General features: G+C 41.9%; 1 non-coding gene across 1 annotated transcript; it reads left to right on the forward strand.

Moving 5' to 3' along the window:
* Positions 1-216: 216 nt before the first annotated feature.
* On the forward strand, positions 217-380 carry LOC132141642 (U1 spliceosomal RNA). The gene has a single exon (XR_009433910.1). It is a non-coding gene; the product is annotated as a U1 spliceosomal RNA (small nuclear RNA).
* The last annotated feature ends 9,966 nt before the right edge of the window (positions 381-10,346 follow it).

Here is a 10,346-nt window from a genome sequence, read left to right on the forward strand (position 1 = left end):
GAGATAGTCTACCTAGGTCTCAGACTGAACTCAGATCTATATCAAGTGTTTTTGTCAGAAGAGCACATCTGGTCAATACGTGGCTATCCCTTTTTCAGAATGGGAAAAAATTCTCATTCAGATTGTATCATTCCATTGGGGCTTTTGCGAATGAGAGAGTTTCATAACTTGACAGTCAGTCAAGAATAATATCTTTTGAGTTTGTCACTCTTACCTATACTTAGCTGGCATGGGAGACACCATGATCAAGAAGGTGGTCTACCCAGGGCTTGGCTCGGCCATTGCACTCTGGCCATGCTGACCCCTGAGAATTCCCCAAATGTGGTAATTTCAACTGCATAATTTATGGTAGTTGGGCACTGTGTTCGTGCTCTCCCCTTAAAGTTCTTGGGGCAGTTGTGGCCTAATGGTTAGAGAGTTGGACCTGTAACCCGAAGTTTACAAGTTCGAGTCTCAGAGCCAACAGGAATTGTCGGTGGGGGGAGTGAATGACCAGCGCTAGTGTTCTCTTCCATCTTCAATACCATGACTGAGGTGAGACCCTTGAGCAAAGCACCAAACCCCCAACTGCTCCCCGGGTGCTGCAGCAATATGGCTGCCCATTGCTCTGAGTGTTTGTTCACAGTGTGTGTTTACTACTGTGTGTGTGCACTTGGATGGGTTAAAAGCAGAGCAAATTCAGTGGCCACACATCATGTCCTTTCCTTTCTTTTCAAACCCTGGGAAAAACATGATCGCCATAACAACCCAGAATCTTCAAACCATCAAGATTTCATCCAAGACTGCATTTGGACACTTGTTCAATGGCCAAGGTAATGAAAGTATCATACATTTAACTAAACAAAACAGAGGTGTAGTATAAGCTATAGACCCCCTTGTGAAATGGCGCTGATGGTTTTTGCTTATGTGGCTAACTGAATATGACATTCTGACATAACTGCATTCTCTTGTTTCTCACTGGTTTTATTCATCCATTTTTAACTCCCCTTTTTTAACTCCCCCTAGTTAATAAAACGTTTTAATAATTTTTTAATTTTTTTTTTATAAATGTATAAAGTTTCTGATTCTGTTACTGCTTGTGGATAATGTCCCTACAGTTACAGTTACTCTATTACTACTGGCAGCTTATATAAATAAAATTCATTTTAATTAAAAACAAAACTCCTCAGTCGCTTAGGAGACATTCTTGTCTACCCCTTCTCTGGCGTTGAAACAATGACGAATGGATGACAGCACACTCAGGGTGGGTCTAAGGTAAAACTCTAGTGTAAATCTACAATTGTTGGAGTGGCCTGGGTCTATGTGACGTCACACAGCCAAACATTGTGTTGATTGTGTACAATTTTAAATTAGTTTTAACTCAAATTAATATTTGATGTACACTATGTAATTATTTATCCTTACATGCAGGATCTTGATTAGCATACTTTTGACAACAGTTTTAGATTTTGTTGTGCTGCTGGCTTATGATAAGATGCAGCCCTTTAAATCAGCAGTCTACACTCCATACCGCATAATAACTAATAACTTAATAAATAAAAAATTAAAATAGCCTTTAATTAATAATCCATGAAAATGTTTTTTCAGTATTAGTAGTTTCCATGTTTTCACTGGTGGCTACTTTAGGGGAAAAAACTACAACTTCCATTTGATTATAATGATTAAGAAAATAATGAAATGTACTTTGAAGAATGTGTGTGTATGGCCCTCAAAAGTATGTTATATACAAGATAATAAATATCTGGAAAAGCTTTAGGATTATAAGGAATTTGGTTACAATTCTAAAGAAGTAGACACTCCTATTCTCATAAAAATCTAACAGCATAACAGAAATGTAGGAGGAGATTTTTCAAGTGGAGGTTATGTAACTTTTCATTTTTACAATATATAAAACACCTAGTTTTAGTTGGCTTTTGGACCAAAACAATCATCAGGAGTGTTAAAGGGCTGACTTTTTGATGGTGTTCTGAGCATATCAAGCAGATCTACCAAAAATAATGGTCCTTTATTGACATCTGTGGTTCCATGAAGAACCTTGAACTGCCATGAAACCTTTTCAGCTTCTTTACAGCTAAAACAAAATGTTTTTAGATTATATAAAATGTTCTTCACACTAAGATAAAGCAAACTTTTACATAAAACTGTGTCCTATTAAACTTCTAGTCCTAGTAAAACTGACCTGAGAGCACAGCATACAATTTATCAGACTGAGTCTATAATAGAGTGATAACAGACATGATATATGCCCCCCCCCCCTGACATCTGTTCACATAGAAATACTTTCTTACTACTAGATCTCTTACAATGAACTCATTTGTTGCTCATTGACATCTGACCTGTGATCTCATATTACAGAAATATTTATGACATCACTTCAGTGCACTGCGATGGATATTTTCAACAAAACAACAATTTTTAAGGATGAAATGACTTTTAATAAAAGTTGATATACATGAAGAAAACTAAAAAATACAGACTTGTTTATCATGGCAAAATGTTATGTATAAAATAGAAGTACTTGACAAAAAAAATAAAATGTGAGAAACCAATCTGTTACATTTAAATGCCTTAATGTATGTAATACCTGTGTGTTTTATATATACACACACACACACACACACACAATACATAAATGCAGAAAACCATTACATAAGCCATTTACCAGCTACATTTTCCATGTAAATGTTTAATATAGTAGCCTTTTGATTACAGTATTTTGCATTCATCGCACTGAATCGTGAAATACACTAATTTAAATGAAGGACATTTTATGATATTATTTGGCAGAAAAATAATTCCCATGAACATTTCACTTGTATGCAAAATAAAAATGAAAAAGACTTAAAAAAGGAAAATAATAATAAAAAAAATGAACTGAAAAACTTGGGTTTGTACATTATTTTTCTAAATACTTGTTATATTAACAAATCAATTTATATTTCTGTAGCTCTTTAGTTTCTGAACGTACTTAATGTAAGCCCCAAAAACAAAACATTGTATGGCTATCATTGGTTATCTGATTTTCAAGCCACAGCTGGTCTTCATCATCTCTAGAGTTGAGTGGTCTAGTTCATAGTTTGCAGTGTTGTTTGAATAGCAAAAAAAGAAACCATTCCATCACAGCCATATGGTTATGTTGCTTACATATTTGAGCTTTTAATCACCACCATTACAATCAACATAATTAATACAATCAGTCCAAACACCAGTGAAGCAATATTCAGGTTCTTTGCTATCCTGGAGGACTCTTGAGCTTTTCCAACATCTCCAAGTGAATTTGCATTGTCTGCCTACAATAGTAATAATATATAATATAAATAAAAGCACAGAATACATATGTACCATTTATTTATTTATTTTCATTTATTTATAAGAGCTGTAAATAAAATGAATTGTAAGTTACTTACTCTGCATGAGTAGATGATTGCTGCAATGCCAAGTGGCAAACAGCAACAAAAAGTGTTGAAGATGGACCAGGCAAGATAAGTTGGCTCATTCCTGCGGGATGCCATTTTTCCAAGCTCCATCAATTTTGTTTCCAAACAGGTCAAGATTTAGGTTCAGATTCAGCACAGGGTGGGACAAGGCACTGGTTTAAATAGGGTGGGCTGCTGTCTGAGAAAGAGAGAGAGAGAGAGAGAGAGAGAGAAACATGCTATGGGATGGTTACCAATGAAATTCTTAGCTTTTTTCATGGTATTTGTATACCATATCAGGTTACTTATCAAGCTGTGCCTTTAGTATCCTGAAATGAGTCTGGAACACTAAAAGGCAGGACTGAAGTTTTCAGCTGATAGTACAAATCTATAGAAAAGTATAGATACAAAAGTATATTTATATAAATATAAAGTTCAAACAAAGTTCCATACTAACCCTGAAGACATTTTCACTCTCTCCATACAGAGAGCAACTTATAAACAACAGCTTACGCAATGTAAAGCGGATATTTTAGAAATGGAGCTGTTGTATGCATACTGCACATTTTCTAACCATTGCAAAATTACTCTCCATTTTACAATAGTGCAAAATGGTTCACCTCAACATTCACCTCAACAGGATGAGCTCAGATCTAAAATTCACTTTAGAATCTGACTCCAGACGTGTGCATTTCTTAGACATGTGGATCAAACTAGAAGATGGTAGACTGACCACAACCCTCTATCGTAAAGAGACTGATCACAATTCGTTCCTTCTGGCAAGCAGCTCGCATCCCAGGGCCCTAAAAAACGGCCTGTCTAAGAGTCTTCTCCATAGACTTAGACGGATTTGTCATTCAATTGAAGAGTTTAAGGAGAATGCTATAGATATGAAGCAAAGATTTCTAGCCAGGGGAAGAGGCATACAATATCGCCCTTTCTACACCACGGCCACACTTTTTGAAAAAGAGTGTTAAAAAGGATAGAAAAAGATTCTGTCTCCTGCATAACTACTTTTACTCCAAGATCCTTTATAATTAAAAACACCATTATGAAATATTGGCATCTAATATCTGATGAATTTAGGGATTCACCCTTGTTTGTGTCCAGACGGGGCCCTAACCTCCGCAATAGGGTAGTTAAAGCATGTATAAAATCAGCTCCTACCCAAACACTCTTAGCACCTCTTAGGGATGGTAACTATACCTGTGGCAATTGTGCCCAATGTAATAATACACACAGGACCTATAACTTTAAACACCCCAGATCCGGTAAGAGTTACAATGTAAAGGGCATGATTACATGTAAAACTAAGAATGTTATCTACATTTTAAGATGTCCTTGTGACATGGTGTATGTGGGTAAGACCACACGTTGTTTAAAACAGAGGATCACTGAGCATAAAAGCTCTATCAGACGTGCCGACCCTAACTACCTAATGCACCCTGTGGCCTGTCACTTTACAGAGTGCGCTCATTCAGTCTCTTCTCTCCATTTTCAGGGAATTGAGCAGATTAAATTACAACATTGGCAACATTGATAAAGTGCTATGTCAAAGGGAACTGTACTGGATTCATACTTTGGATGCCTTACATCCCAAAGGTTTAAATGTGGACTTCGACATGAGTGTCATGCTATAGTCACAGCTGTAACGTTTTTATAAGTCTTGAATACTGTTTTTATAAGTTCTTGAATACTGTTTTTATAAGTCTTGAATACTGCAGTCTATGAAGGTTTTACTGATGTCCTTGCAGTCTCCATGCACTTATTCAGCATGTATGTATGTATGTATGTATACTACATTTCATATGTGCCTATATTTTTGTATATTTGTATTTATGTTTGTTTCTTGTAGTGGGGATTTTCACTATGGGGAATAAAGGTGTAAATTACCTAGATAACTTAGTATGTTGGGTAGGTTAATTGTAGTTAAAAACTACAACTCCCACCATTGGACTACAACTCTCCTACCTGGCTTTCACAGGTGTGGTAATCACTGTTAATTGTCCTGATGTGTTTGAACACAGTTAAGTTGATTGCTACATTTATTTGCCCAATTCGCCTACTTATACTACGACCTAAAAGTATGTACTTTTTTGTGAGGAAAAAGTACATACTTTTGAGTGTGTAGCAAAAAGAGTATGCACGTTCTGGGACATACTTCGGTGACGTCATGCAACGTGAACGACAACGTGGTTGCCTAGTTACGCACACCACAACTGTTAACGTTTCATTCATTCTTGTATGTCCAATAAAATTTTATTTACTATTCCCATCTTTTTTTCATCGTTTTTTTCACAATACATTTTACAATGTGTTCTTCTACCAAGTTGAGGGGTGAAGAAGCAGAGGCCATCGCAAAGCTCCTCCCTCCCGCACGCAATGGGTTGTGGGCAATATTAGCCCTTAGAGTGTGCATTGATCTGCACTTCGAATTCTAACCGGAAATAGTAGACCATCCGGGTATCTTTGGAATACTCTTTTCAACATACTACGATTTGGGACGTACTAATTCTAGTTTCGCATACTATTTAGGACAGATAATATGCGAATTGGGACTCAGCGATTGTCTGTATGCCCTCAGGATGGTCGTTTGACCCGAAAGCTTGGTGATTAAATTTGCTTTAAGGATTCAAGTGTGCAGACTGTATATTTTTTGAGATTGTAAGTTACCACCTAAAAAGAAATTATCGAATAATATTAACCCTGAGTTCAAAATTGAGGGCATGATTTGAAAAAGCAAAGTGGTTGTAAAAAAATAGTCACACTCATGGTCTTCGGTCAAAAATGAATGACCATAGGAAATGAATGGGAAATGGGAAAATAGAGAACATTTTTGTGTTTACAATCTACAAATCCCCCATAATGCAGAAAAAAATTGCACAGCAATGAAGGGTTGAAACTCTAAAACATCTAAAGTGCAACATCAACACATCAACTGTGTTTTTGGGCAGAATTGTGAGTGAGCCCACTCCCTTGGATGAGAAGCAAACCCACACATGAATGGTGTCAGGATGCTTTACTGTTGGCATGACACAGGACTGACGGTAGCGCTCACCTTTTCTTCTCCGGACAAGCCTTTTTCCAGATGTCCCAAACAATCGGAAAGGGGGTTCATCGGAGAATATGACTTTGCCCCAGTCCTCAGCAGTCCATTCACTATACTTTCTGCAGAAGATCATTCTGTCCCTGATGTTTTTTTTGGAGAGAAGTGGCTTCTTTGCTGCCCTTCTTGACACCAGGCCATCTTCCAAAAGTCTTCGCCTCACTGTGTGTGCAGATGCGCTCACACCTGCCTGCTGCCATTCCTGAGCAAGCTCTGCACTGGTGGCACTCCGATCCCGCAGCTGAATCCTCTTTAGGAGACGATCCTGGCGCTTGCTGGACTTTCTTGGATGTCCTGAAGCCTTCTTTACAAGAATTGAACCTCTTTCCTTGAAGTTCTTGATGATCCTATAAATTGTTGATTTAGGTGCAATCTTAGTAGCCACAATATCCTTGCCTGTGAAGCCATTTTTATGCAACGCAATGATGGCTGCACGCATTTTTTTGCAGGTCACCATGGTTAACAATGGAAGAACAATGATTTCAAGCATCACCCTCGTTTTAACATGTCAAGTCTGCCATTCTAACCCAATCAGCCTGACATAATGATCTCCAGCCTTGTGCTTGTCAACATTCTCACCTGAGTTAACAAGATGATTACTGAAATGATCTCAGCAGGTCCTTTAATGACAGCAATGAAATGCAGTGGAAAGGTTTTTTTGGGATTAAGTTAATTTTCATGGCAAAGAAGGAGTATGCAATTAATCTGATCACTCTTCATAACATTCTGGAGTATATGCAAATTGCTATTATAAAAACTTAAGCAGCAACTTTTCCAATTTCCAATATTTATGTAATTCTCAAAACTTTTGGCCACAACTGTAGTTGGGCCGCTGCCGAAATCCGCCCGGGGTCATGAACACATCTTAGTGATACTGGACTATGCAACCCGGTACCCCGAAGCCGTGCCCCTCAGGACGGCCACTTCCAGAGCCATTGCCCGTGAGTTATTCATGCTATTCAGCCGAGTGGGAATACCACAGGAAATATTGACTGACCAGGGAACCCCCTTCATGTCTCAGCTTATGGTGGAGCTCTGCCAGCTCCTTAAGGTGAAGCAGCTCCACACTTCAGTATACCACCCCCAGACGGATGGATTGGTTGAAAGGTTCAACCAGACATTGAAACAGATGTTGCGACCGGTGGTGGCGGAAGATGGGCGTGACTGGGACCTGATGCTCCCCTATGTGTTATTCGGCATCCGAGAGGTCCCTCAGGCGTCCACTGGGTTCACGCCTTTTGAGTTGCTGTTCGGCCGACAGCCCCGCAGGCTGTTGGATGTGGCAAGTGAGGCATGGGAGCAACAGCTAGCCCCCCATAGAACCATTATCGAACATGTGCGAGAGATGCGTGAGAGGATTGAACGGGTGATGCCCCTTGTCCGAGAACACCTTGCAGAGTCCCAGCACGCCCAGAAATGGCTGTATGACCAGCCAGCGCAGCCAAGGGAATTCCAACCTGGGGACTGAGTGCTGGTTCTTGTGCCGACTGCGACTTCCAAATTCCTAGCCTCCTGGCAGGGGCCCTATACCATCATAGAGAAAGTGGGGCCAGTAACGTACCGTGTTCGCCAGGTGGGATGCCTGAAGGAGCAGCAGATCTACCACATCAACCCTCTCAAGAGGTGGGTTGCTCCCCGGGAGCAACTGGCAGCTTTCGCCCAGGAGGAGACCCCAGTGGTCGCGGTAGGGGAACAGCTCTCCCTGATGCAGAAGGCGGAGATAACCACCCTGGTCAGACAATTCAAAGATGTGTTCAATACGCTACCCAGGCAAACCCGGGTTATACAACATGAGATCCGCACGCCCCCTGGTGAAATCGTTCGGCAGCAGCCAGTCCCATCGTAATGGTCCCAAAAAAAGATGGTACTCTCCGGATTTGTAACGATTTCAGACGGCTGAATGAAAGCTCAAGCGTCGATGGTTACCCCATGCCCCATGTGGATGAGCTTTTGGTGAGGTTAGGCAGGGCCCGTTACATCTCTACGTTCTATCTGACCAAGGGCTATTGGCAGGTGCCCCTCACCCCCGACTCAAAGGAGAAGACTGCCTTCAGTACCCCTGGTTGCCACTGGCATTACTTGGTTCTCCCTTTTGGCCTTCACGGGGCTCCTGCCACATTCCAGAGAATGATGGACATCATTTTGCGACCACACCAGTCCTACGCGGCTGCGTACCTGGATGATGTGGTCATCCACTCGGTGAGCTGGGAGGAACATCTCGATCGGTTACAGAGAGTGCTAATGGAGTTCCGGCAAGCTGGACTTACTGCTAACCCAAAGAAGTGCCACCTATGACTTGAAGAGGCACAATACCTGGGCTACCAGATTGGCCGGGGGCTAATCCGACCTCAGAGCAGGAAGATAGAGGCGGTTCAGCAAGCGGCGCGGCCCACCAACAAAACTCAGGTGCGTGCCTTTTTGGGATTAGCCGGATATTATCTCTGTTTCATACCAAATTTCTCCTCAATAGCCAGCCCTTTGACAGACCTGACCACAAAAGGGCAGCCAGAAAAGCTGAAGTGGACGGCGGCAGCGGAAGCCACATTCCAAACCCTCAAGGGGGCGCTCTCGTCTTTGCCCGTCCTTGATGCCCCGGACTTCGGCTGCCCATTCATCCTACAGACGGATGCTTCTGACACTGGCCTGGGTGCAGTCCTTTCCCAAGAGAAAGGAGGAGAGGAGCACCCAGTAGTATACATCAGTTGGAAGCTCACCCCAACAGAGACTCGATATGCAGCCGTGGAGAAAGAAGCGCTTGCCATCAAGTGGGCCATCCTAGAGTTGAGGTATTACTTGTTGGGCCGCACCTTCACTCTTATCACAGACCATGCTCCGCTTCAGTGGATGGCCCGGGCCAAAGATACTAATGCCAGGGTCACCAGATGGTTCCTGGCCCTCCAGGATTTCCACTTTAGGGTTCAGCATCGGCCTGGGGCAGCTCATGGCAATGCTGACGGGCTCTACGGGATGTGGTCACTATGGTCAGGCCTGTCAAATAACACTATATGTTGTGAAAATGTGAAAAACATTAAAAGTACACTCCCACAGAAGTCCCTGTGTGACACGACATATGTTTTATTTAAGTTTTAATTATTTGTTTCCTTATTATCAGTAATGGACATCGAATTGTGTTGTGTTAAATTTTTTTACATTTTTTCTTTTCATTTATGTATTACTTTTCATTTATGCCCCTCACCCCCGACTCAAAAAAGAAGACTGCCTTCAGTACCCCTGGTGGCCACTGGCATTACTTGGTTCTCCTTTTTGGCCATCACGGGGCTCCTGCCACATTCCAGAGAATGATGGACATCATTTTGCGACCACACTAGTCCTACGCGCTGCGTACCTGGATGATGTGGTCATCCACTCGGTGAGCTGGGAGGAACATCTCGATCGGTTACAGAGAGTGCTAACGGAGTTGCGGCAAGCTGGACTTACTGCTAACCCAAAGAAGTGCCACCTATGACTAGAAGAGGCACAATACCTGGGCTACCAGATTGGCCGGGGGCTAATCCGACCTCAGAGCAGGAAGATAGAGGCGGTTCAGCAAGCGGCGCGGCCCACCAACAAAACTCAGGTGCGTGCCTTTTTGGGATTAGCCGGATATTATCTCTGTTTCATACCAAATTTCTCCTCAATAGCCAGCCCTTTGACAGACCTGACCACAAAAGGGCAGCCAGAAAAGCTGAAGTGGACGGCGGCAGCGGAAGCCACATTCCAAACCCTCAAGGGGGGGCTCTCGTCTTTGCCCATCCTACATGCCCCGGACTTCGGCTGCCCATTCATCCTACAGACGGATGCTTCTGACACTGGCCTGGGTGCAG

Source organism: Carassius carassius, chromosome 5 (genome assembly GCF_963082965.1).
Source record: "Carassius carassius chromosome 5, fCarCar2.1, whole genome shotgun sequence".
NCBI lineage: Eukaryota > Metazoa > Chordata > Actinopteri > Cypriniformes > Cyprinidae > Carassius > Carassius carassius.